Source organism: Bombina bombina, chromosome 7 (assembly GCF_027579735.1).
Source record: "Bombina bombina isolate aBomBom1 chromosome 7, aBomBom1.pri, whole genome shotgun sequence".
Lineage (NCBI taxonomy): Eukaryota > Metazoa > Chordata > Amphibia > Anura > Bombinatoridae > Bombina > Bombina bombina.
This window is the reverse complement of record NC_069505.1, coordinates 228496773-228524495: the sequence shown is the minus strand read 5'-3', so window position 1 is coordinate 228524495 and position 27723 is coordinate 228496773. Positions and strand designations below refer to the sequence as shown.

The following is a 27723-nucleotide window of genomic DNA, read 5'->3' as shown; positions in this document are numbered from 1 at the left end:
CGCACTTTTTTCTTATCACCCCACTTCTTGGCTATTCGTTAAACTGAATTGTGGGTGTGGTGAGGGGTGTATTTATAGGCATTTTAAGGTTTGGGAAACTTTGCCCCTCCTGGTAGGAATGTATATCCCATACGTCACTAGCTTATGGACTCTTGCTAATATGAAAGAAATGAATTTATCAGGTAAGTTCTTACATAAATTATGTTTTTCCCCCTCTTCTACTTTTTAAAAAGTTGTTCCCGGACTCTCAGCTGGATTTGTGGGGCTCCATTCCTAAGGTGGATGGTGCTATCTCTACGCTTGCTAAACGTACTACTATACCTCTTGAGGATAGTTCTTTGTTCAGAGAGCCGATGGATAAGAAAATGGAAACCTTTCTGAGAAAGATGTTTCAACATACAGGATTTTTGTTTCAACTTGCGGCTTCAGCTGCTGCGGTTGCCGGAGCGGCTACCTACTGGTGTTGACTCTCTGTCAGAACTCATTGAGGTGGAGTCTCCCCTCGAGGATATTCAAGACAGAATTAAAGCTCTGAGAATTGCAAATACTTTTATCTGTGATGCGAACATGCAAATTATTCTCCTAAATGCAAAGGCCTCTGGCTTTGCGGTCCTAGCCTGCCGGGCGCTCTGGTTGAAATCTTGGTCTGCGGATATGACTTCTAAGTCCAGACGCCTTTCTCTTCTCTTCAAGGGAAAGATTTTATTTGGTCCAGGCCTAGAATCCTTTATCTCTACGGTTACCGAATCAAGGGTGTCTTCCTACCGCAAGATAAGAACAACAAGTCTAAGGGACGACAATGTTCTAATTTTCATTCCTTTCGTTATGACAAATCCCAACGACAACAATCCTCCTCCAAGCCCGAGCAACCCAAGAGTATTTGGAAGCTGGCTCAGTCCTGGAATAAATCCAAGCAGAATAAGAAGCCCGCCGAAAACAAATCGTCATGATGGGGCGACCCCCGATCCGGGATCGGATTGTGTAGGGTGCAGACTGTCTCTTTTTTCAGACGCCTGGTTTAATGTCGTACATGATCCGTGGGTTATGGAGGTGGCATCTCAGGGATACAAGATAGGCTTCAAATCTCATCCGCCAAGGGGCAGATTCCTGCTCTCAAATCTGTCTACCAGACCAGAAAAGAGGGATGCCTTTCTAGGGTGCGTTCGGGATCTATTCTCCTTAGGAGTCGTAGTCTCAGTGCCTATAGAAGAATGAGGTTTGGGGTTTTATTCAAACCTTTTCGTGGTCCCAAAGGAGGAGGGAACTTTCTGCCCAATTCTGCACCTAAAGTGCTTAAACAAATTTCTCAGTGTCACTTCCTTCAAGATGGAGACGATAAGGTCCATCCTTCCTTTAATTCAGGAAGGCCAGTTTATGACCACTATAGATCTGAAGGACGCTTACATTCATGTTCCAATCCACAGGGAACACTTTCAGTTCCTGAGGTTTGCATTCCAGTTCATTGCCCTTCCGCTTGGCCTAGCTACTGCTCCAAGAATCTTTACAAAGGTTCTGGGGGCTCTTCTAACCAGGGTATTGCAGTAGCCCCATACTTGGACTATATTCTGGTGCAAGCACCATCCTTTAGTCTTGCGGAAGAATTCTCAGAGTCCCTTCTTCGATCACATGGATGGAAGATAAACTTGGAAAAGAGTTCTCTTATCCCAAGTACCAGAGTGGGATTCCTGGGTACTATAATAGACTCCATATCTATGAGGATATTTCTAACAGACCAGAGGCGTTGCAAGCTAACTTCGGCATGTCTTGCCCTCCGGACCTCCTTGAGTCCCTCTGTGGCTCAGTGTATGGAGGTGATTAGACTCATGGTGTCCTGCATGGACATCATTCCTTTTGCCAGGTTCCATCTCTGACTTTTATAACTGTGCAAGCTGAGGCAGTGGAACGGTGATCATTCCGATCTGTCTCAACAGATTGTATTAGACAGCCGGTCGTGAGAATCGCTCTCTTGGTGGCTTCGTCAAGATCTGTCCCGAGGGGCATGCTTCTTAAGACCATCCTGGGAGATTGTGACTACGGACACAAGCCTATCCGTATGGGGAGCTGTTTGGGGTGCCAGGCACAGGGGTTGTGGATTCAGGAGTCTTCCCTCTCGATCAATATTTTGGACGAGAAGTTCAAGGAACGCAATGAAAAAAGTATCTCTCATTCTGGAGTGGGTGGAGGCCAACAGCTGTTCGCTGTTAGCGATCCACATTCCGGGTGTGAACTGGGAAGCGGGTTTTCTCAGCAGGCAATCCTTCCATTCAGGGTAATGGTCTCTCCATCCCGAGGTGTTTGCAGAGATATGCTGCACATGGGTGACACCGGAGATGGATCTCATGGTGTCCCGTCTCATTACCAAGCTACCCAGGTATGGGTCGAGGGATCCCCAAGCGGATCTAATAGATGCACTAGTAGTGCCCTGGAGGTTTAAACTCATATCTTTTTCCTCCATTACCGCTTCTTCCTCGAGTGGTGGCCCGCATAGAGCAGGAGCGGGATTCAGTAATCTTGATTGCTCCATCGTGGCCGCGATGGACGTGGTTCGCAGATCTAGTGGGGATGTCCTCATCTCCTCCATGGAAGTAACCTTGTCGCAGAGACCTGCTGATACAAGGTCCATTTGTTCATCAAAATCTAGATTCTCTGAGGCTGACTGCGTGGAGATTGAACACTTAGTCTCAGGCAAGAGAGGTTTCTCTGAGAGTGTCATTGATACTCTTATTCAGGCTCGTAAACCAGTTACTCGGAGTATCTACCACAAGGTGTGGGGGACCTACTAATTCTGGTGTGAAGAGCATGGTTTTCCTTGCACAGAGTTAAGGTTGCCAGGATCTTATCTTTTCTCCAGGATGGGCTGGAGAAGGACCTTTCTGCTAGTTCCGTGAGGGGACAGATTTCGGCCCTATCGGTTTTATTGCACAAGAGACTGGCTGAGCTTCTAGACGTGCAGTCCTTTGTTAAGGCTCTGATTAGGATCAGACATGTGTTTATATCTGGGGCTCCTCCTTGGCGCCTAAATCTTTCTCTTTGGGTTTTGCAACAGGTTCCGTTTGAGCCTCTGCATTCCGTTGACATTAAATTGTTATTTTGGAAGATTCTCTTTTCATTGGCTATTGCCTCTGCGCGCAGAGTTTCTGAGATCTCCGCTTTGCAATGTAAGCCCCCTTATCTGATTTTTCATGCAGATAAGACAGTTTTACATACAAAATTTAGGTTTTCTTCCTAATGTTGTGTCCGATCGCAACATCAATCAGGAGATTGTGGTTCCTTCCTTGTCCTAATCCTTCTTCATTGAAGGAACGCTTACTTCACAATTTGGATGTGGTTCGCGCCTTAAAGTTCTATCATCAGGTTACTAAGGAGTTTAGAGAAGCTTCCTCTTTGTTTGTTGTCTATTAGGGGAAGCATAAGGGGCAGAAATACTTTTTCAAAATTTTACAAGTTTGATGTTTTTGCTTCGGCTGAAGCAGCTTTCAGGAGAAAGTTTTGCAGGCTGTGGTGCCCTCAGAATAGGGTCCGCCTCTTCCTTTTTGTTCCCTCCCGTTATTCATTGTGTCCTCTGGAGCTTTGTTATAGTTTTCCCAAAAGTAAGGAATGAAGCCGTGGACTCTCCCTATCTTAGGAAGGAAAACATAATTTATGCTTACCAGATAAATTCCTTTCCTTCTGGATAGGGCGAGTCCATGGCCCCCGCACGTTTTTTCTTGTCTATGGGCGGTCCCCTATTTATTTTATTTTTCTAACACCATTTATACCCTAATGTTTCTCCTACTTTTCCTTGTTCTCTCGCCAGAATGACTGGGGTAATGAGTAAGTGTGAGGGATATTTAAGCCTTTGGCTGGGGTGTCTTTGCCTCCTCCTGGTTTCAGGCATTGTATTTCCCAACAGTAAGGAATGAAGCCATGGACTCTCCCTATCCGGAAGGAAAGGAATTTATCTGGTAAGCCTAAATTGTTTTTTTCAGTTCTTCACCTTCTTTCAGAAACACTTGTTCTGAACAATTACGATTGTCCCAACCCAGATTGATGAGGATTAGATCTATGATTATGGTCAGGATAACTGAAATGCATTAGATTGTGTTAATTTAACCTTTTTGATGCTGACCGCCATGTGTTTTAGATTTTTCGAATAAAGTGGATGCGCTTTTTATCTGTTGGGAGCAAAGGTTTTTTTGTTTGTTTCAATGTAGTGGCACCTAATACAGAAATACAGGGTTAAATTACAGGGACAAAATAGATAATAGGGGTTTTTTTTTAAACAGTTTTTTATTGAGGTTATACAGTATATAAACATTAGTAAGGTTGCAAAACAATTATTGACATAAGCATATGTCTAAACAGTAGCATCTGAATGATACAACATATCACCAACGCACAAGTTGTACAGTACATTATAAATAAAGCATATCATCATGAAATGCAGATATAATCTTGAAAAATAATCAACCTATGTACTCTCCATCGAACCTCTTTTTATAAATATTTGGGCGCCATTTGTAAGGCAATGTAGACTGATCATTTACCACTAATGCAAAGCGTAAAAATAAACTAGGTTAAAATGACCCCTCATGTAGCAGATGACGGTCACCCTTGGACCTCTGATGTTGTTGTTTAGTGGTTCGAGGATATAATAGGGGTTATGTTACAAATAAAGCCATATAGGGTCGCTCTTAGACCCTTAGTAATATGATACATGGTCGTGGCATATCTGGAATATGGGACAGCAAGATAAAAAGATAGCAGCATGCCATGCATAATTAGTTATAGATATCAGTACATACTGTATGTATCAATATTTCTTTCATGTAATTAGCAAGAGTCCATGAGCTAGTGACGTATGGGATATACATTCCTACCAGGAGGGGCAAAGTTTCCCAAACCTCAAAATGCCTATAAATACACCCCTCACCACACCCACAATTCAGTTTTACAAACTTTGCCTCCGATGGAGGTGGTGAAGTAAGTTTGTGCTAGATTCTACTTTGATATGCGCTCCACAGCAAGTTGGAGCCCGGTTTTCCTCTCAGCGTGCAGTGAATGTCAGAGGGATGTGAGGAGAGTATTGCCTATTTGAATGCAGTGAGCTCCTTCTACGGGGTCTATTTCATAGGTTCTCTGTTATCGGTCGTAGAGATTCATCTCTTACCTCCCTTTTCAGATCGACGATATACTCTTATATATACCATTACCTCTGCTGATTCTCGTTTCAGTACTGGTTTGGCTTTCTACAAACATGTAGATGAGTGTCCTGGGGTAAGTAAATCTTATTTTCTGTGACACTCTAAGCTATGGTTGGGCACTTTGTTTATAAAGTTCTAAATATATGTATTCAAACATCTATTTGCCTTGACTCAGAATGTTCAACATTCCTTATTTTTCAGACAGTCAGTTTCATATTTGGGATAATGCACTTGAATTAATCATTTTTTTCTTACCTTCAAAAATTTGACTCTTTTTTCCCTGTGGGCTGTTAGGCTCGCGGGGGCTGAAAATGCTTAATTTTATTGCGTCATTCTTGGCGCGGACTTTTTTGGCGCAAAAAATTATTTTCCGTTTCCGGCGTCATACGTGTCGCCGGAAGTTGCGTCATTTTTTGACGTTATTTTGCGCCAAAAATGTCGGCGTTCCGGATGTGGCGTCATTTTTGGCGCCAAAAGCATTTAGGCGCCAAATAATGTGGGCGTCTGATTTGGCGCTAAAAAATATGGGCGTCGCTTTTGTCTCCACATTATTTCAGTCTCATTTTTTCATTGCTTCTGGTTGCTAGAAGCTTGTTCTTTGGCATTTTTTCCCATTCCTGAAACTGTCATTTAAGGAATTTGATCAATTTTGCTTTATATGTTGTTTTTTCTCTTACATATTGCAAGATGTCTCACGTTGCATCTGAGTCAGAAGATACTACAGGAAAATCGCTGTCTAGTGCTGGATCTACCAAAGCTAAGTGTATCTGTTGTAAACTTTTGGTAGCTATTCCTCCGGCTGTTGTTTGTATTAATTGTCATGACAAACTTGTTAATGCAGATAATATTTCCTTTAGTAAAGTACCATTGCCTGTTGCAGTTCCTTCAACATCTAAGGTGCAGAATGTTCCTGATAACATAAGAGATTTTGTTTCTGAATCCATAAAGAAGGCTATGTCTGTTATTTCTCGTTCTAGTAAACGTAAAAAATCTTTTAAAACTTCTCTCCCTACAGATGAATTTTTAAATGAACATCATCATTCTGATTCTGATGACTCTTCTGGTTCAGAGGATTCTGTCTCAGAGATTGATGCTGATAAATCTTCATATTTATTTAAAATGGAATTTATTCGTTCTTTACTTAAAGAAGTACTAATTGCTTTAGAAATAGAGGATTCTGGTCCTCTTGATACTAATTCTAAACGTTTAGATAAGGTATTTAAATCTCCTGTGGTTATTCCAGAAGTTTTTCCTGTTCCTAATGCTATTTCTGCAGTAATTTCCAAAGAATGGGATAAATTGGGTAATTCATTTACTCCTTCTAAACGTTTTAAGCAATTATATCCTGTGCCGTCTGACAGATTAGAATTTTGGGACAAAATCCCTAAAGTTGATGGGGCTATTTCTACCCTTGCTAAACGTACTACTATTCCTACGTCAGATGGTACTTCGTTTAAGGATCCTTTGGATAGGAAAATTGAATCCTTTCTAAGAAAAGCTTATCTGTGTTCAGGTAATCTTCTTAGACCTGCTATATCATTGGCTGATGTTGCTGCAGCTTCAACTTTTTGGTTGGAAACTTTAGCGCAACAAGTAACAGATCATGATTCTCATGATATTATTATTCTTCTTCAGCATGCTAATAATTTTATCTGTGATGCCATTTTTGATATTATCAGAGTTGATGTCAGGTTTATGTCTCTAGCTATTTTAGCTAGAAGAGCTTTATGGCTTAAGACTTGGAATGCTGATATGGCTTCTAAATCAACTCTACTTTCCATTTCTTTCCAGGGTAACAAATTATTTGGTTCTCAGTTGGATTCTATTATCTCAACTGTTACTGGTGGGAAAGGAACTTTTTTACCACAGGATAAAAAATCTAAGGGTAAAAACAGGGCTAAAAATCGTTTTCGTTCCTTTCGTTTCAACAAAGAACAAAAGCCTAATCCTTCATCCTCAGGAGCAGTTTCAGTTTGGAAACCATCTCCGGTCTGGAATAAATCCAAGCCTGCTAGAAAGGCAAAGCCTGCTTCTAAGTCCACATGAAGGTGCGGCCCTCATTCCAGCTCAGCTGGTAGGGGGGCAGGTTACGTTTTTTCAAAGAAATTTGGATCAATTCTGTTCACAATCTTTGGATTCAGAACATTGTTTCAGAAGGGTACAGAATTGGTTTCAAGATGAGACCTCCTGCAAAGAGATTTTTTCTTTCCCGTGTCCCAGTAAATCCAGTGAAAGCTCAAGCATTTCTGAATTGTGTTTCAGATCTAGAGTTGGCTGGAGTAATTATGCCAGTTCCAGTTCCGGAACAGGGGATGGGGTTTTATTCAAATCTCTTCATTGTACCAAAGAAGGAGAATTCCTTCAGACCAGTTCTGGATCTAAAAATATTGAATCATTATGTAAGGATACCAACGTTCAAGATGGTAACTGTAAGGACTATCTTGCCTTTTGTTCAGCAAGGGCATTATATGTCCACAATAGATTTACAGGATGCATATCTGCATATTCCGATTCATCCAGATCATTATCAGTTCCTGAGATTCTCTTTTCTGGACAAGCATTACCAGTTTGTGGCTCTGCCGTTTGGCCTAGCTACAGCTCCAAGAATTTTTACAAAGGTTCTCGGTGCCCTTCTGTCTGTAATCAGAGAACAGGGTATTGTGGTATTTCCTTATTTGGACGATATCTTGGTACTTGCTCAGTCTTTACATTTAGCAGAATCTCATACGAATCGACTTGTGTTGTTTCTTCAAGATCATGGTTGGAGGATCAATTTACCAAAAAGTTCATTGATTCCTCAGACAAGGGTAACTTTTCTGGGTTTCCAGATAGATTCAGTGTCCATGACTCTGTCTTTAACAGACAAGAGACGTCTAAAATTGATTTCAGCTTGTCGAAACCTTCAGTCACAATCATTCCCTTCGGTAGCCTTATACATGGAAATTCTAGGTCTTATGACTGCTGCATCGGACGCGATCCCCTTTGCTCGTTTTCACATGCGACCTCTTCAGCTCTGTATGCTGAATCAATGGTGCAAGGATTACACAAAGATATCTCAATTAATATCTTTAAAACCGATTGTTCGACACTCTCTAACGTGGTGGACAGATCACCATCGTTTAATTCAGGGGGCTTCTTTTGTGCTTCCGACCTGGACTGTAATTTCAACAGATGCAAGTCTCACAGGTTGGGGAGCTGTGTGGGGATCTCTGACGGCACAAGGAGTTTGGGAATCTCAGGAGGTGAGATTACCGATCAATATTTTGGAACTCCGTGCAATTTTCAGAGCTCTTCAGTTTTGGCCTCTTCTGAAGAGAGAATCGTTCATTTGTTTTCAGACAGACAATGTCACAACTGTGGCATACATCAATCATCAAGGAGGGACTCACAGTCCTCTGGCTATGAAAGAAGTATCTCGAATTTTGGTTTGGGCGGAATCCAGCTCCTGTCTAATCTCTGCGGTTCATATCCCAGGTGTAGACAATTGGGAAGCGGATTATCTCAGTCGCCAAACGTTGCATCCGGGCGAATGGTCTCTTCACCCAGAGGTATTTCTTCAGATTGTTCAAATGTGGGAACTTCCAGAAATAGATCTGATGGCGTCTCATCTAAACAAGAAACTTCCCAGGTATCTGTCCAGATCCCGGGATCCTCAGGCGGAGGCAGTGGATGCATTATCACTTCCTTGGAAGTATCATCCTGCTTATATCTTTCCGCCTCTAGTTCTTCTTCCAAGAGTAATCTCCAAGATTCTGAAGGAATGCTCGTTTGTTCTGCTGGTAGCTCCGGCATGGCCTCACAGTTTTTGGTATGCGGATCTTGTCCGGATGGCCTCTTGCCAACCGTGGACTCTTCCGTTAAGACCAGACCTTCTGTCACAAGGTCCTTTTTTCCATCAGGATCTGAAATCCTTAAATTTAAAGGTATGGAGATTGAACGCTTGATTCTTGGTCAAAGAGGTTTCTCTGACTCTGTGATTAATACTATGTTACAGGCTCGTAAATCTGTATCTAGAGAGATATATTATAGAGTCTGGAAGACTTATATTTCTTGGTGTCTTTCTCATCATTTTTCTTGGCATTCTTTTAGAATACCGAGAATTTTACAGTTTCTTCAGGATGGTTTAGATAAGGGTTTGTCCGCAAGTTCCTTGAAAGGTCAAATCTCTGCTCTTTCTGTTCTTTTTCACAGAAATATTGCTATTCTTCCTGATATTCATTGTTTTGTACAAGCTTTGGTTCGTATAAAACCTGTCATTAAGTCAATTTCTCCTCCTTGGAGTTTGAATTTGGTTCTGGGAGCTCTTCAAGCTCCTCCGTTTGAACCTATCCATTCATTGGACATTAAATTACTTTCTTGGAAAGTTTTGTTCCTTTTGGCCATCTCTTCTGCCAGAAGAGTTTCTGAATTATCTGCTCTTTCTTGTGAGTCTCCTTTTCTGATTTTTCATCAGGATACGGCGGTGTTGCGAACTTCTTTTGAATTTTTACCTAAAGTTGTGAATTCCAACAACATTAGTAGAGAAATTGTGGTTCCTTCATTATGTCCTAATCCTAAGAATTCTAAGGAGAAATCGTTGCATTCTTTGGATGTTGTTAGAGCTTTGAAATATTATGTTGAAGCTACTAAGTCTTTCCGAAAGACTTCTAGTCTATTTGTTATTTTTTCCGGTGCTAGAAAAGGCCAGAAAGCTTCTGCCATTTCTTTGGCATCTTGGTTGAAATCTTTAATTCATCTTGCCTATGTTGAGTCGGGTAAAACTCCGCCTCAGAGGATTACAGCTCATTCTACTAGGTCAGTTTCTACTTCCTGGGCATTTAGGAATGAAGCTTCGGTTGATCAGATTTGCAAAGCAGCAACTTGGTCCTCTTTGCATACTTTTACTAAATTCTACCATTTTGATGTATTTTCTTCTTCTGAAGCAGTTTTTGGTAGAAAAGTACTTCAGGCAGCGGTTTCTGTTTGAATCTTCTGCTTATGTTTTTCATTAAACTTTATTTTGGGTGTGGATTATTTTCAGCAGGAATTGGCTGTCTTTATTTTATCCCTCCCTCTCTAGTGACTCTTGTGTGGAAAGATCCACATCTTGGGTAATCATTATCCCATACGTCACTAGCTCATGGACTCTTGCTAATTACATGAAAGAAAACATAATTTATGTAAGAACTTACCTGATAAATTCATTTCTTTCATATTAGCAAGAGTCCATGAGGCCCGCCCTTTTTTTGTGGTGGTTATGATTTTGTATAAAGCACAATTATTCCAATTCCTTATTTTATATGCTTTCGCACTTTTTTATCACCCCACTTCTTGGCTATTCGTTAAACTGAATTGTGGGTGTGGTGAGGGGTGTATTTATAGACATTTTGATATTTGGGAAACTTTGCCCCTCCTGGTAGGAATGTATATCCCATACGTCACTAGCTCATGGACTCTTGCTAATATTAAAGAAATGAATTTATCAGGTAAGTTCTTACATAAATTATGTTATTTAATAATATAAGGTAAAGTTTCTATGGGATTTATTTTCCTTAACTTACAAAGTAAGCTCAAAGGTGTAAGGAGGAGGGGGGAAATGGGGAGTGGGGGGGGGATGGAGCCAAGAGATAAACTTTTGAGGCCGAGTTGGTAATGAGTATATATAACATTGCAAGGAGAAATAAAAGTTAGGCATTAAGTCTTAACCACATAAAGTACTCAGCTAGATATAACACCCCTCCAGGACTTAGTTGTCACTAAACTAACATGGGGGGGGGGGTGCGAGTTGTATCTCCCCTCTGGGATTGCTGTCACAACTGGACGGAGACAGAAAAGGGGTGTTGGATATGACCCACTCTGATAAACAGAGTGGGAAAGGGTGAGGGGAGATACCTTTCTGGTCTTCTTTAATATAATTTTTCTTAAGGTGCTGAAGAAATATAAACATTCAATATATTGCATGTTCCAAGCATATCATACAACCAAATGCATAAATGATATAAAATAACACAACTATGTAAAGATATAATATGCTGCAGTAGATATTGCTGAGTTATACAATTTGCTAACTTACATGAATGGTTCAGAACATAACCGTCTGTTGAAAAATAAGACTCATCTTTTATACCGTAGGTTAAACAGGCTTAGAAACATCATGTTTATATGGAACGGTAATCCTGCTATAGTAGTGTGGTTAAGACTGTAGCGCAAGTAATTAAAAATTGTGAACAGATTGTGGATTTCAATATAGCTAACACTAAATACCTAAAAACTGCACTAGGATCTATGAGTGTATTTCAACAAACAGACTAAGCTTAGTTTGTGCTATAGATATGAACGTATATAGATATGTAGGTGGGATAAAAATACATCCATAGTTCCCCTGATCACAGATATTGACTAATAGCTCTAAACAAAGAAACTAGCCACGCTGTCCCGGCCGCTGACAGCATGGTGTTTTATTATACTCCAAATGGTCAACCATAGGAGGTATTTCACAGAAAATAGGGGATATGTTGCGTAAAATAATTAAGTTGTAGCTCTCATTCACAGGTAGCCCTAAGTAGGGAAATACAAACTAGGGTATCAATTAAAACGTCAGATTCAACATAGTAAGTTGTCAAACAAGCTTATGTAGTTAGCTGTAACCTACACTATAACGATCTATAACATATAAATTTGTCTGTGAGCTCTCCTGTGCTCTGGAGTCATAGCTGTGAAACTAGCATGTACCTCTTAAAGTAACGTTCTATAGCCATATATAAAAAATCTTGGTTGCAGTCTAGGCTCGCGAAACAACCCCTAAACAACTAAAGAATATATAAAACGGCAAACATGAGAGAAACCTCCAAAACACACATCCATGGCTCACACAAAACAGTTGCTGTTCATAACTAGGTTGCTTGACATTCTAACTATAACAGCAAGCTAAGAATCGCAATATAGTAGTATGCAAATAGAGAATGGCAATCTTATGACTCCCTTAGATTTTCAAATAATACGTCATAGCAGGAAACTAAATAGATTGCCTCAACCCCCGCATGTTAACCAAGCAGCAGTAGTACATTTTCTGTGTACAGGAGTATTAAGTTCAGTATTAAACATTGTGGTGGACAGTAATACTCTTTTTGCAGTCAATGTAGGGGTGTAAGTCACTCTAGGGGCTAGGCTATGTATCTTAGCCTGTAGTCAATGACCACCTAGAAGTAGTAACAATCTATTGTGATTGGTTTCAGCCGATTCCACTTTTGGCAGGGAACTGTGGGGGATCATTGAGACAGCACTAAGACCACGGTTGTAAAACTGTGAGGTTCCCAGGTAGAGTGAACCCGCTCTCCCCCATGTTGCACCCGTTTCCCTTTGTCTTGGGTAGGAGTAATTACATCATAATAGAGGACCGACCCCTACAAATAGTTAACCTTTATCACACATGTGAAATTCTCCAATAGGGGTATAAGCCATACCGACTTGTCAGTTGCATATATAGAATCGGGCCATGGCAATAAATCTTTGTAGGGCAACACTGCGGGTAGTTGCGCAGAATCTGTACTATTAGTCATCTGCCTACTCCTCCATCATACAGTAGACCTCAGTAACGCTGTCTACCCCGTTGTGGAATATCTCTCCCGGTCGCTGAGTTATGCCAGCTGCCCTTTAGATACTATCTTCTATAGGCTCATGTTCCTCTAGCGCAGTCTGGGTTGAGGTGAATGCCTCTTTCAGCTCATGAATGAGGTCCGATTGGAATCTGTCCGGCAGATGTAGTAGACTGCCCAGCAAGGAGGCAGACTGTCTCCTCCTCATAACTGAAGGTTTAATTGCTCTCGGAATACTTTCCTCCTGTAAACTTAAGGGAGTAATAGCGGGTCCCAGCTTGCACTCTCAGGAAACCGTGGTGGGAGGTCAAATTGCGATTAACTGCACAGTGTTTCGACTGGATATCAGTTGAGCGTGTATAGATCAGTTCACTGAGAGTAGCGGTGCAATGTACTCACAGTCCAACATGACGGATCCCCACGCTCCACTATCAGACTATCGAAACAGTCTTCTTGCCAAAGTAATCCGTAATTTCTATGCTTCTTGTCCCCAGAACGCTTACTCCATTAGTTAAGATTGCGACTAGCTCAGGCAGGTAAAAGTAACTTTATATGCTGTTTATAAACTTGGTTAAATTGATCAAATCATTGGGAGCTTGAGGCAAACACATCCTGCCGCCTCCGCTGCTGGCTCCGCCCCCAGGTGTGTTTTGTTTTACTACACGTAATGAAACATTTTTATTACACTGACCCTTTTAAAATCAAAATTATAACTAACAAAATTAAAGTGAAAGTAAAGTTATGTGGTCCGCTCTCCTCAGTTACATAGTTCATTTATAATAAATAGGAGTTTGTCATGAGTTTGCGCGTTGTAAACAGGCTCATCACAGAATCGCATGCGCATTGACGGGAAGATCTACGATTCGAGCGTGCGCAATGCTTTCTTTGCTTGTGAACGCACATTTGACATGCGTATAGAGCGGGTGGGACCGCTCTACGTCAAAACACAGAAACATAGAAGTCTAAGATGGGCGGAGCATGACGGATAATGGTAGGAGAAATAAAATTTAAATTAAGGCCATATTCACAGAATTAAAAAAAAAATATATATATAGCGATCTTACTATTTGGAATGCATACAATACTTGGATGTGTTTTAAAGGGCTAAAATTTACTTTCACTTTAAGCTCTTATGAATCCAACATGGCATAGACATTTTAGTATCAACATTTGCACATTTTCTGAGGCAGCAGCTCCTGTTGAGCTTGTGCAAGAGTGCACAGTATATACTTATATGCATTTTGTGATTGGTTGATCGTTGACACATGCTACAGGGGGAATGAAATGGAATTAACTTTTGTGCTTTAATTTTATTTTTACTAATTTGAAATTCAAAGTGCATGCTATTATATTGTCTATTTATTATGCATTTGTTGATTATGTAATTGTACTGCATTCACTGGTTCTTTTAAGGACAGGTTTCATTCATTTGCTTGGTACTGAAATGCCATCACTAATCTTGGCTGAAATAACTGAGCTGCGTTCTTCAGCTGCTGGTAAAGTCTCATTGTTATTGAGTGTTGTATGTGTGCCTGGCAGGATACTGATCAGGGAGAATATCCTCACATCAGAAAGTAATTGACCTTTACTGCTGTGTGTGAGCAATTGGTGCAGCGATTCAGATCTTGAGTTTAGATTATTTAGTTTATTCTATACACTGATTCTTTGCATGAAAAACAGATGGTCTGAATATGCACATTTTAAATGTTTAAAGCATATTCAGTTAGCAACTTGTTTTGGCGGTTTAATCACAATTTTTTTATGTGAATCAGAATAACTACTATACTATAAATACTATTATAAACTTCATTAAAGATGGGAGTTCTTTTCTAATTGCAGAGAAAGCATAGGAAAGAATAAAGTCATTGATAACAGGGATTGTGTACAGTTTATTCTGTACAATTTCTCGATTTTAAATCTCAATTGTAAAGGGATATAAAGTGCTCTGTGTTAAAATATTTAGTTGTTGCACTGTTGCTTGCATTTAAGTATTTAACCCCTGAAAAACCGGGTTGGCGGTTGATTGGCTACACACAGTCAGAGGTTACAGGGACATGAAACCCCACATTTTTAATTCATGATTCAGATAGAGAATACAATTTTAAACAACTTTCCAATTTAGTTCTATCATTTAATTTTTCCTTCTCTTGTTATCCTTTGCTGAAAGGTTTAACTAGGCAAGCTCAGAAGCAGCAGAGAACCTAGGTTCTCGCTGTTGATTGGTGGCTGCATATATATATATATTGATTGTGATTGGCTCACCAATGTATTCAGTTAGAAACCATTAGTGCATGCGGCTCCTTCAACAAATGATACCAAGAGAAATAAACAAATTGGATAATAGAAGTAAATTAGAAAGTTGTTTTAAAATTGTATTCTCTATCTTTTTCATGAAAGATAAAATTTGGGTTTCATGTCCCTTTGAATCACATATCTTGCACTTGTTTTCTGTAAATAACGATTTCTGAGGTTCTGATGGTTTTCTCATTGTGTGTTTCCTGTGATCATAATCCCATAATGAAAAAATAACACCGTCGTCCCCCTTTGATGGGTAGAAGCCCCTTGTAGGTAAATGTTGTTCACATGCACTGTACATACTTATAGCAGTTGACACTCGGTACCTTTATATTCTGGACCACATGTCATGGGGATTCCCCTCTCTCACTCTAGCAACCTCAGCGTACTGCACACTACAGTGCTCACATATATTTCCGTCACCTCCCCTCAGAACAACCAATCTTTTTACTGCCACTTAATTGCAGTTAATAGTGCCAGACTGATCCCACAGTGCCGCCATGTAACACCTCCACTCTCAACCTAGTATCGTCCATAAGTGACCATCGTACACATAACAAAGTTGTGGGGAGCGTTTCCATAAAAACAAAAGCTTTATTTTCCATTGAGGTTAGCTAACAGCACTGGCATGTGTGCGGCAGTGATATTTTGTATCCGTTTGTAACTATTTAATCAATGGAAAATAAAGCTTTTGTTTTTAGGGTAACGTTCTCCGGAATTTTGTGTGTAGCATGATCACAGTCCCATAAAACATGTATCATTAAAGGAACATTCCAGCCAAATTTGGAATCCACATAGATGCATTTCAGTTTTGAATAGAAGCATTTTTTGTGGTATACATGGATCCGCAGAAATACTTCTAATAACAGCTATAGCGGTTTTAAAAGTGTATTTAAAGGGACAGTCAACCCCAGAATTTGTGTTGTTTAAAAAGAAAGATAATCCCTTTATTACCAATTTCCCAGTTTTTCATAACCATCACAGTTATAATAATACACGTTTTACCTCTGTAATTACCTTGTATCTAAGCTTCTGCTGACTGCCGCCTTGTTTCAGTTCTTTTGACAGACTTGCATTTTAGGCAATCAGTCCTTACTCCTAGGTCACTTCACATGCATGAGCTCAATGTTATCTATATGAAACACATGAACTAATGCCCTCTAGTGGTCAAAATGCATTCAGATTAGAGGCAGTCTTCAAGGTCTAAGAAATTAGCATATGAACCTCCTAGGTTTAGCTTTCAACTAAGAATACCAAGAGAACAAAGCAAAATTGGTGATAACAGTAAATTGAGAAGTTGTTTAAAATGACATGCCCTATGTAAATCATGAGGTTTTTTTTTTTACTTGACTGTCCCTTTAAGTATGCACTGTGCATCAGCATTTTTAAAACACTTGCTCAGAGAGCCTAAGGTGCTTGTACCATCTGGTAATGACTCAATTTGTTTATTGCGGACACGATACAATCCCCACTTGCTCTATGAGCAGCTGCAGAATTTTAAATACTGGTGCACTTAGAATATCTAGCTATGCATCACATCTGTGTTCACAGGAAAATGCTAACACTAAAACATTGATCACTTTTACTAGAAGCATTTTTGCCAATATATGTATATTGTATATATTTTGCTATGCAAAGATGTAATTCATCTATGTGCATTAACATTTTGACCGGAATGTCCCTTTAATACTCCTGAAGTTCAAAATCTTTACCTTCTACAACACAAAGTCATTAATCTCCCGATTTTCATATTCCAAAAAAACAAATGTGCATCATTAATGGCAGGCAAAATGTCAGTTCTTTGGGTTTGGCAATTACATCACAGATCAAATGTAGGCCTGTATGTTGCTTGTACTTAACCCGTTGTACAATAAATGTGTGCATCTCTAAGGGCTTTGCACAGGAGCAGTATAGGGATAGTGGACATTGTGTTTTTTGGGTTATTAATTTGCTTAGCGCTTGTATCTGTTTGGTGTTGCTTCCTAACGTCATTTCTTTTGCATGATGTACAGAGTCCACGGATTCATCGTAACTTGTGGGATATTGTCCTTCCAGACAGGAAGTAGCAAAGAGAGCACCACAGCAGAGCTGTCTATATATCACCCCCCTTAACTCCACCCCCCAGTCATTCTCTTTGCTGGCTCTAAACAGGAAGAGTAAAAAGAAGAGGTGTTAAACTGTTAGTTTTATTTTATCTTCAATCAACTTGGACGTGGTTCGTGCTTTGAAATTTTATTTGCAGGCAACCAAAGATTTTCGTCAAACATCTTCTTCGTTTGTTGTCTATTCTGGAAAGCGTAGGGGTCAAAAGGCTACGGCGACTTCTCTTTCCTTTTGGCTGAAAAGCATCATCCGTTTGGCTTATGAGACTGCTGGACAGCAGCCTCCTGAAAGGATTACAGCTCATTCTACTGGAGCGGTAGCTTCCACATGGGCTTTTAAAAATGATGCTTCTGTTGAACAGATTTGTAAGGCTGCGACTTGGGTCGTCGCTTCATACCTTTTCAAAATTTTATAAATTTGATACTTTTGCTTCTTCGGAGGCTATTTTTGGGGGAGAGGTTTTGCAAGCAGTGGTGTCTTCCGTTTAGGTTCCTGTCTTGTCCCTCCCTTCATCCGTGTCCTAAAGCTTTGGTATTGGTATAACACAAGTTAGGATGAATCCGTGGACTTGCTACATCATGCAAAAGAAAACAAAATTTATGCTTACCTGATAAATTTCTTTCTTTTGCGATGTACTGAGTCCACGGCCCGCCCTGTCTATTCAAGACAGTATTTTTTTTATGTAAACTTCAGTCACCTCTGCACCTTATAGTTTCTCCTTTTCTTCCTTGGCCTTCGGTCGAATGACTGGGGGGTGGAGTTAAGGGGGGAGCTATATAGACAGCTCTGCTGTGGTGCTCTATTTGCTACTTCCTGTCAGGAAGGACAATATCCCACAAGTTAGGATGAATCCGTGGACTCGGTACATCGCAAAAGAAAGAAATTTATCAGGTAAGCATAAATTTTGTTTTTAATATGGCATTGGGTAGTTTCAGTGGACTTTACATTTGAAAACTTTCTGGGGTACTCTGTAATAAGTGGTTTATCTATTCCTTTTAGCTGTGGAGTTTGAATTAAAAAATTGCCCTGTAAATGGATGTTAACCCCTTGACCCAAAATGACGTATATATTTGTTGTGCGCTACGCAGTGTATATATTTGTCATGCTCTACGCAGTGTATATATTTGTCATGCGCTACGCAGTGTATATATTTGTGTCATGCGCTACGCAGTGTATATATTTGTGTCATGCGCTACGCAGTGTATATATTTGTGTCATGCGCTACGCAGTGTGTAAATTTGTGTCATACGCTACGCAGTGTATATATTTGTGTCATGCGCTACGCAGTGTATATATTTGTGTCATGCGCTACGCAGTGTATATATTTGTGTCATGCGCTACGCAGTGTGTATATTTGTGTCATGCGCTACGCAGTGTGTATATTTGTGTCATGCGCTACGCAGTGTGTATATTTGTGTCATGCGCTACGCAGTGTATATATTTGTGTCATGCGCTACGCAGTGTATATATTTGTGTCATGCGCTACGCAGTGTGTATATTTGTGTCATGCGCTACGCAGTGTATATATTTGTGTCATGCGCTACGCAGTGTGTATATTTGTGTCATGCGCTACGCAGTGTATATATTTGAGAACTTATGGGACATAATTCTCACTGTGCCTCTCATATTAGGATGCTGCCCTATCTTCTATAGCCTGAGGTGGATTTGCTCAGACTTTTTATTTCTCCACAGGTCATTGTGAGGGATAGGACCTCTCAAGCCTGTGAGCTGCCTTTGCTGTCAGGCAGATGTAACGTAAGTGCTGCTTTTTTATTCTGGGGCCAAAGAACAAAAGACTCAGTGGAAAAGTGGCCACTTGTATTTACATAGTTGAGAACATATAAGGCTCATTCAACAAGAGGCACTTTATGTTTGAGGCACAAGTTCTCCTAGTCTGGAGAGTGATTTGACAGCCATAGCTGCAGGCACTGGGGCTGGGAGTTGAGCTTTATTTTTATTTGCTCAGGTGGTTATTTCCCTCAACGGCTTAAACATGCAAGGGAGAAGCCGTTCGGGAGATGTATGTACAGTAATGCCCACGATAGGCAGGGCTATCGGATCACACGTTTTTCTTACTGCGTAATGCTAAGACTAGTCTTCCGTTGCTGAGACGGCTGAAGAGCGTGTCACTAGAACCGCATGTTTTTTTTATATATTAAGCAAGCGGTTCTAGTCCTATTTGTTAATATTTTTTGTTGCTGAGGTCCGGATCGTTCCTGCTTCAGAAGGGATAGTAACTGGTTGGCGGTCAGGTAGGCGCCTAAGCAGGGTTGCTGAGGTGTAAGGGTGTCTTACTGAAGTTTAATTGGTTTTATTTTTCATTGCGACATAGCAGGGTAAAAAAGTTACCATTTTAAATTTAAAGGCGCAGTAATGTTTTTTCTGTACAAAGTTTTTTATTCATTTTGAGTTATAAACTTATACATAGTGAACAGCATGGACCAAGTAGCCTTGCAGGATGTCACTTGCTCCTTATGTTTGGATATTAATGTGGAACCACCTGTCCCTTTCTGTCCCTCATGTAATTGAGAGGACTTTAGCTTATAGGGAAAATATTTTTTTTTTTAGCAAAACTTTTCAAAGGCGGATGCTGTCCTAGAGTCTGACGAGGGTCAAGGTAGGCTGCAGCTTTCTCCCCAAGCGTCCCAAATTTTCCGCCCACACAAGCAGTGCCCTGCATTTCTGCTCTAGCGCCCGCTGGAGTTACTTTAAAGGACATAGCTTCTCTCATGTCTTCTACAATCTCTGATGCATTGTCTGCTTTCCCAATGTTGCAGGGCAAATGTAAGAGGAAAACCAGACATTCAGTAAGTTCTGATGCTATAGTTGCAATTTCTGAGGTACCCTCTCAGGAGGATAGTGCTGTAGCATCTGAGGGTGAAATCTCAGATTCAGAGAGTTTATTACCTCTGACGGACTCGGAGGTTGTAACTTTTAGGTTTAAACTAGAACACCTCCGCCTGTTGCTTAGCGGAGGTTTTGGTTATTTCGGACGACTGTGACTCCACGTTAGTGGTTGTCCCTGAGAAGTCTAGTAAATTGGACAGATATTTTTCGAGGTTCCTTCTTACTCGGACGTATTTTCAGTCCCAAAGCGAGCTTTGGAGATCATTACTAAGGAGTGGGAGAGACTAGGCATACCCTTTTCTTCCTCTCCTATTTTTAAGAAGATGTTTCCCATAGCTGACTCTTTCAAGGAGGCTTGGCAAACCGTTCCTAAAGTAGAAGGGGCCGTTTCCACCTTAGCCAAGAGAACTACTATTCCCATAGAGGATAGTTGTGCTTTCAAAGATTCTATGGACAAGAGGTTAGAGGGTCTACTTAAGAAGATTTATGTTCACCAAGGTCTGCAATGGCAGCCTGCTGCATGCATTGCTACCGTCACTTGTGCGGCAGCATATTGGTTTGATGCACTGTCTGAGTCTCTCAGGACTGAAACTTCCTTGGAAGAGATCCAAGACAGGATTAAGGCTCTGAAGCTAGCTAATGCTTTTATTACGGTCGCTTCCCTTAAAATTTTTAAACTGGGAGCTAAGATTTCGGGTTTCTCTATTCTAGCCCGCAGAGCTTTATGGTTAAAACCTTGGTCTGCGGATGTTTCCTCTAAGTCTAAGCTTCTAGCTATTCCTTACAAGGGCAAGACCTTGTTTCGACCTGGTCTTTCGGAAATTATCTCTGATATCACGGGAGGTAAGGGTCACCTTCTCCCTCAAGATAAGAGAAACAGAAAGGAAAACAGAGTAATTTTCGTTCCTTTTGAAATTTCAAAGGAAATTCATCATCTTCCTCGTCTAAGCAGGAACAATCCAAACCTGCATGGAGACCTAACCAGTCTTGGACTAAGGGAAAACAGTCCAAGAAGCCTGCTATTTAATCCAAAACAGCATGAAGGGCATGCCCCCGATCCGGGACCGGATCTTGTAGGGGGCAGACTTTCCTTCTTCGCTCAGGTTTGGGTTCAGGATCCCTGAGCAATAGAGATTGTGTCCCAGGGATACAAACTAGAGTTAAAAAGTTTTCCTCCCAGAGGCAGGTTTCTATTTTCGAGATCATCTGCAAACCAGACAAAGAGAGAGGCGTTCTTACATTGCGTAAGAGACCTCTCTCCGCCCTGGGAGTGATTGTTCCTGTTCCAGTACTGGAACAGGGTCAGGGTTTTTATTCCAATCTGTTTGTAGTTCCCAGAAAGGAGGGAACCTTCAGACCAATTTTGGACCTCAAGAGTCTAAACAAATTTCTAAGGGTTCCGTCCTTCAAGATGGAAACTATTCGTTCTATTCTTCCCTTAATCCAGGAGGGTCAATTTATGACAACAGTGGATTTAAAGGACGCGTACCTACATGTTCCGATTCACAGGGATCATCACAAGTTCCTAAGGTTTTCCTTCCAGGACAAACACTTCCAGTTTGTGGCTCTTCCTTTCGGCCTGGCCACTGCTCCCAGAATTTTTACAAAGGTTCTGGGGTCGTTGTTGGCGTTACTTCGGTCACGGGGCATTGGGGTGGCGCCTTATCTGGACGACATTCTAGTCCAGGCGCCATCTCTTCAACAAGCAAGATACCACACCGACATAGTGTTATCTTTCCTGAGAACTCACGGGTGGAAGGTAAATTTGGATAAGAGTTCCCTAGTTCCAGACACAAGGGTCACCTTCTTGGGAACAATAATAGACTCCCTGTCTCTGAAGATTTTTCTGACAGAAGTCAGGAAATCAAATATTATCAATACTTGCCTAGTCCTTCAGTCTACTCCTCGGCCGTCAGTGGCTCAGTGTATGGAGGTAATCAGGCTGATGGTAGCGGCAATGGACATCATCCCGTTTGCTCTGTTCCACCTCAGACCTCTGCAGTTAAGCATGCTCAGGCAATGGAACGGAGATTATGCGGATTTGTCTCCTCGAATAACTCTGGAGCAGGGGACAAGGGACTATCTTCAATGGTGGTTGTCTCTGGATCATCTTTCCCAGGGAACCTGCTTTCGCAGACCATCTTGGGTGATTGTGACAACAGATGCCAGCCTTCTGAGGTGGGGAGCAGTCTGAGGCTCCCTAAAAGCTCAGGGAGTTTTGACTCAGTCTGTTCTTCCTATAAACATTCTAGAACTGAGAGCGATCTTCAATGCCCGCCTGGCCCCAGTTAGTCTCACTCCGGTTTATCAGGTTCCAGTCGGACAACATAACTTCAGTGGCTTACATCAATCATCAGGAAGGAACGAGGAGTTTCTTAGCGATGACAGAGGTAACCAAAATAATCCAGTGGGCGGAAGCCCACACTTGTTGCCTATCGGCGATCCACATCCCAGGGGTGGACAACTGCGAGGCGGATTTCTTGAGCAGGCAGACCTTTCATCCGGGGGAGTGGGAACTACATCCGGAAGTCTTCTCTAACCTGATTCTCAAGTGGGGTCAGCCGGAATTGGATCTCATGGCATCCCGACAAAATGCCAAGCTACCAAGCTACAGGTCGAGGTCCAGGGACCCCCAGGCGGAGCTGATAGGCGGAGCTGATAGATTGGAACTTCAGTCTAGCATACCTATTTCCTCCCTTTGCTCTTCTTCCTCTGGTAATTGCTCGAATCAAACAGGAGAGGGCCTCTGTAATCCTCATAGCACCGGCCTGGCCTCGCAGTATTTGGTATGCAGATCTGGTGGAGATGACTTCTTTGCCACCTTGGAGACTTCCGTTGAGGAAGGACCTTCTGATTCAGGGGCCCTTCCTTTACCCAAATCTAGTTTCTCTGAAGCTGACTGCTTGGAGATTGAACACTTAATTTAAGCCAAGCGGGGGTTTTCTGACTCGGTCATAGAGACAATGATTCAGACTTGTAAGCCTGTAACTAGAAGGATTTACCATAAGATTTGGCGTAAATATTTCTATTGGTGTGAATCTAAGGGCTACTCATGGAGTAGAGTTAGGATTCCTAGAATTTTGTCTTTTCTCCAAGAAGGTTTGGAGAAGGGTTTATCGACGAGTTCCCTAAAGGGTCAAATCTCTGCCTTATCTATTTTGTTAAACAAACGTCTGGCAGATGTTCCAGATGTGCAATCTTTTTGTCAGGCCTTGGTTAGGATCAGGCCTGTGTTCAAACCAGTTACTCCTCCATGGAGTCTTAATTTAGTTCTCAAAGTTCTTCAAGGGGCTCCGTTTGAGCCAATGCATTCCTTAGATATTAAGTTGTTATCTTGGAAAGTTTTATTTCTTGTTGCAATTTCTTCTGCTCGGAGATTGTCAGAGCTCTCGGCATTGCAGTATGAATCTCTTTACCTTATTTTCCATTCAGATAAGGTAGTTTTACGTACTAAATGAGGATTTCTTCCTAAGGTTGTTTCTGATCGGAAAACATTAATCATGAGATTGTTGTTCCTTCTTTGTGTCCTAATCCTCCTCCTCAGAAGGAACGACTTCTACACAATTTGGACGTGGTCAGTGCTTTAAAGTTTTACTTACAAGCGACTAAGGACTTTCGTCAGTCATCTTCTTTGTTTGTCATTTTCTCAGGAAAACGTAAGGGACAGAAAGCTACGGCAGCTTCTCTTTCTTTTTGGCAGAGGAGTATCATACGTTTTGCATATGAGACTGCTGGACAACAGCCTCCTGAGAGAGTTACGGCTCATTCCACAAGGGCTGTTGCTTCCTCATGGGCATCCAAAATCATGCTTCTGTGTAAGAGATTTGCAAGGCTGCAACTTGGTCCTCTGCACACTTTTTCAAAATTCTACAAATTTTACACTTTTGCCTCGGCTGAGGCTGTTTTTGGGAGAAAGGTTCTTGAAGCAGTGGTGCCTTACGTTTAGGTACCCTGTCTTGTCCCTCCCGTATCATCTGTATACTCTAGCTTGGGTATTGGATCCCATTAGTAATTAAGATGATCCGTGATCTCATTGTGTCTTAAAAAAAGAAAAGAAAATTTATGCTTACCTAATAAATGTATTTCTTTTTTGACACAATGAGTCCATGGCCCGCCCTGTTCTTGTAAGACAGGTTGATGGTTATTATAAACTTCAGACACCTCTGCACCTTGGCTTTACCTTTCTTTCCTTAAAGGATTACTTTCTGTTATAGTTTTTAAGCTAAACTAACATATTAAAGTTAATAAACATTAATTAAAACCTACTGACCTATATTTTCTCCAAAACGAAGTTTCATAATGTTCTAAAAGTTATATCTTTTATTCGCCGATGATGTCACGTTATCCTGCCCACTATTTTCAGCACTGTATGTTCAAAATACTTAAACCAATAACTTTGTGTTTAAAGTGCCATTTTGAAACCTAGGTATTGTAAACGGATTGGTACAGAGCAAAGGATACCCACGGAGTGGGTTTGGAAAACAATTAAATTTGCAGAAAAGATTTCTGATATACGGTAGAGATATGTTAATGAAATGCTATTGATAAAAAGCGTATTTGGGGTAGTTAGTTAGTAACAGGCATAGAAAATATTTACTTACAGTGGCCCTTTAACTTCAGTCGAATGACTGGAGTGGGAGGGAAGGGAGGAGCTATTTAATAGCTCTGCTGTGGTGCTCTTTGCCGCCTCCTGCTGACCAGTAGGGGAATATCCCATTAGTAATTAAGATGATCAGTGGACTCATCTTGTCAAAAAAGAAATAAATTTATCAGGTAAGCATACATTTTCTTTGTCGTGCGCTATGCAGTGTATATATTTGTCGTGCGCTATGCAGTGTATATATTTGTCGTGCGCTACGCAGTGTATATATTTGTCGTGCGCTACGCAGTGTATATATTTGTCATGCGCTACGCAGTGTATATGTATGTCATGCGCTACGCAGTGTATATGTTTGTCATGCGCTACGCAGTGTATATGTTTGTCGTGCGCTACGCAGTGTATATGTTTGTCGTGCGCTATGCAGTGTATATATTTATGTCATGCGCTACGCAGTGTATATATTTATGTCATGCGCTACGCAGTGTATATATACATTGCAGCTGTGGGCATCGTGCTCCGGTTCCGTACAAAGGCAGATGCCAGATAGTTAGACTGTTACATTATTTCCATCTGAAACATAAGGTTCTAGGCTTTGAACTTCTGTCCTAAAGGGTAAACAATGGTTATGTAATTTAAGGCAAAATTAAACTTTATGTGCAATTCTGAGATACCTTCCAATTTACTTCTATTAGTTTTAGTTTGTCCTCTGGTTGTGCTTAGCTGAAAGGATACCTGGGTAGGCTTAGGAGCAGCAATGCACATTGGGAGCTGTCTGGTGATAAGGTGCTACTCATACGCCTCTTGTTATTGACTCACATAGTTGTTTGTAAGCAGTGGCGCAAAGATAAACTGCTCTAACACGTTAAAGAATAGTCTTTTTTTGTCAGTGATGTTAAACTCTCCCCTTTATAAAACAGATCTGGAATGCTAGTTATATTTTAGATGGAGTTTAATTAATCAGTTGTAATGAAGTTGCGCTGTAATTTTTTCAGTGAGCGGCGGAGCACAGGGAATTTGAATTTGAGCTTGGTTAGGAGTCTGAATATCAGCACAATGTTATTAAAAAAAATAAGAAACTATATATTTTTATACAAACACTCCCAGATGGGCTGTATAAATGGATCCTCTACAAAAAAAAAAGGAAAAATCTAGTGTACAGTGTCCCTTTAAAGGGACATAAAATTAAATTGGGATAGAGACAAAATATAAGAATATGTACTTTAATTACTTTACCTGCAAATTTATACTGCAGTGCCTCGCCATTAACTCTTTCTTTTTAGTTTCTAAATTGTAAAGCTCTAACTCCCCCAACACATTTCCTTCTATGGCTGTATCTATATCTATTGTTATTTTGGTAGAATGAAAAAGTGCAAAGGGATTATCTGCTGGAGCTGCATAGAAGCTGTGTACTCAGTTGAAATACAATGCCTGTGTCTAAACACTGATAAGAGGGGTGGAGTTGGCTGCCCCAGGCAGCTTAGCTATGCAATTCATTTTGCTTATTTTTGAAAATTATTTTAAAATACAGGGAGTGCAGAATTATTAGGCAAATGAGTATTTTGACCACATCATCCTCTTTATGCATGTTGTCTTACTCCAAGCTGTATAGGCTCGAAAGCCTACTACCAATTAAGCATATTAGGCGATGTGCATCTCTGTAATGAGAAGGGGTGTGGTCTAATGACATCAACACCCTATATCAGGTGTGCATAATTATTAGGCAACTTCCTTTCCTTTGGCAAAATGGGTCAAAAGAAGGACTTGACAGGCTCAGAAAAGTCAAAAATAGTGAGATATCTTGCAGAGGGATGCAGCACTCTTAAAATTGCAAAGCTTCTGAAGCGTGATCATCGAACAATCAAGCGTTTCATTCAAAATAGTCAACAGGGTCGCAAGAAGCGTGTGGAAAAACCAAGGCGCAAAATAACTTCCCATGAACTGAGAAAAGTCAAGCGTCCAGCTGCCAAGATGCCACTTGCCACCAGTTTGGCCATATTTCAGAGCTGCAACATCACTGGAGTGCCCAAAAGCACAAGGTGTGCAATACTCAAAGACATGGCCAAGGTAAGAAAGGCTGAAAGATGACCACCACTGAACAAGACACACAAGCTGAAACGTCAAGACTGGGCCAAGAAATATCTCAAGACTGATTTTTCTAAGGTTTTATGGACTGATGAAATGAGAGTGAGTCTTGATGGGCCAGATGGATGGGCCCGTGGCTGGATTGGTAAAGGACAGAGAGCTCCAGTCCGACTCAGACGCCAGCAAGGTGGAGGTGGAGTACTGGTTTGGGCTGGTATCATCAAAGATGAGCTTGTGGGGCCTTTTCGGGTTGAGGATGGAGTCAAGCTCAACTCCCAGTCCTACTGCCAGTTTCTGGAAGACACCTTCTTCAAGCAGTGGTACAGGAAGAAGTCTGCATCCTTCAAGAAAAACATGATTTTCATGCAGGACAATGCTCCATCACACGCGTCCAAGTACTCCACAGCATGGCTGGCAAGAAAGGGTATAAAAGAAGAAAATCTAATGACATGGCCTCCTTGTTCACCTGATCTGAACCCCATTGAGAACCTGTGGTCCATCATCAAATGTGAGATTTACAAGGAGGGAAAACAGTACACCTCTCTGAACAGTGTCTGGGAGGCTGTGGTTGCTGCTGCACGCAATGTTGATGGTGAACAGATCAAAACACTGACAGAATCCATGGATGGCAGGCTTTTGAGTGTCCTTGCAAAGAAAGGTGGCTATATTGGTCACTGATTTGTTTTTGTTTTGTTTTTGAATGTCAGAAATGTATATTTGTGAATGTTGAGATGTTATATTGGTTTCACTGGTAAAAATAAATAATTGAAATGGGTATATATTTGTTTTTTGTTAAGTTGCCTAATAATTATGCACAGTAATAGTCACCTGCACACACAGATATCCCCCTAAAATAGCTATAACTAAAAACAAACTAAAAACTACTTCCAAAACTATTCAGCTTTGATATTAATGAGTTTTTTGGGTTCATTGAGAACATGGTGGTTGTTCAATAATAAAATTAATCCTCAAAAATACAACTTGCCTAATAATTCTGCACTCCCTGTACTTGCCAGGAATTTTTGAATTTTTTTTTATG

At 40.9% G+C, this 27723-nt stretch overlaps 1 protein-coding gene across 2 annotated transcripts in view; it reads left to right on the top strand.

Annotated features, from left to right (window-relative positions):
* PIK3C2A (phosphatidylinositol-4-phosphate 3-kinase catalytic subunit type 2 alpha) overlaps nt 1-27723 on the top strand; it is a 530626-nt gene that overhangs the window by 168864 nt on the left and 334039 nt on the right. The gene's annotated exons all lie outside the window — the stretch shown is intronic.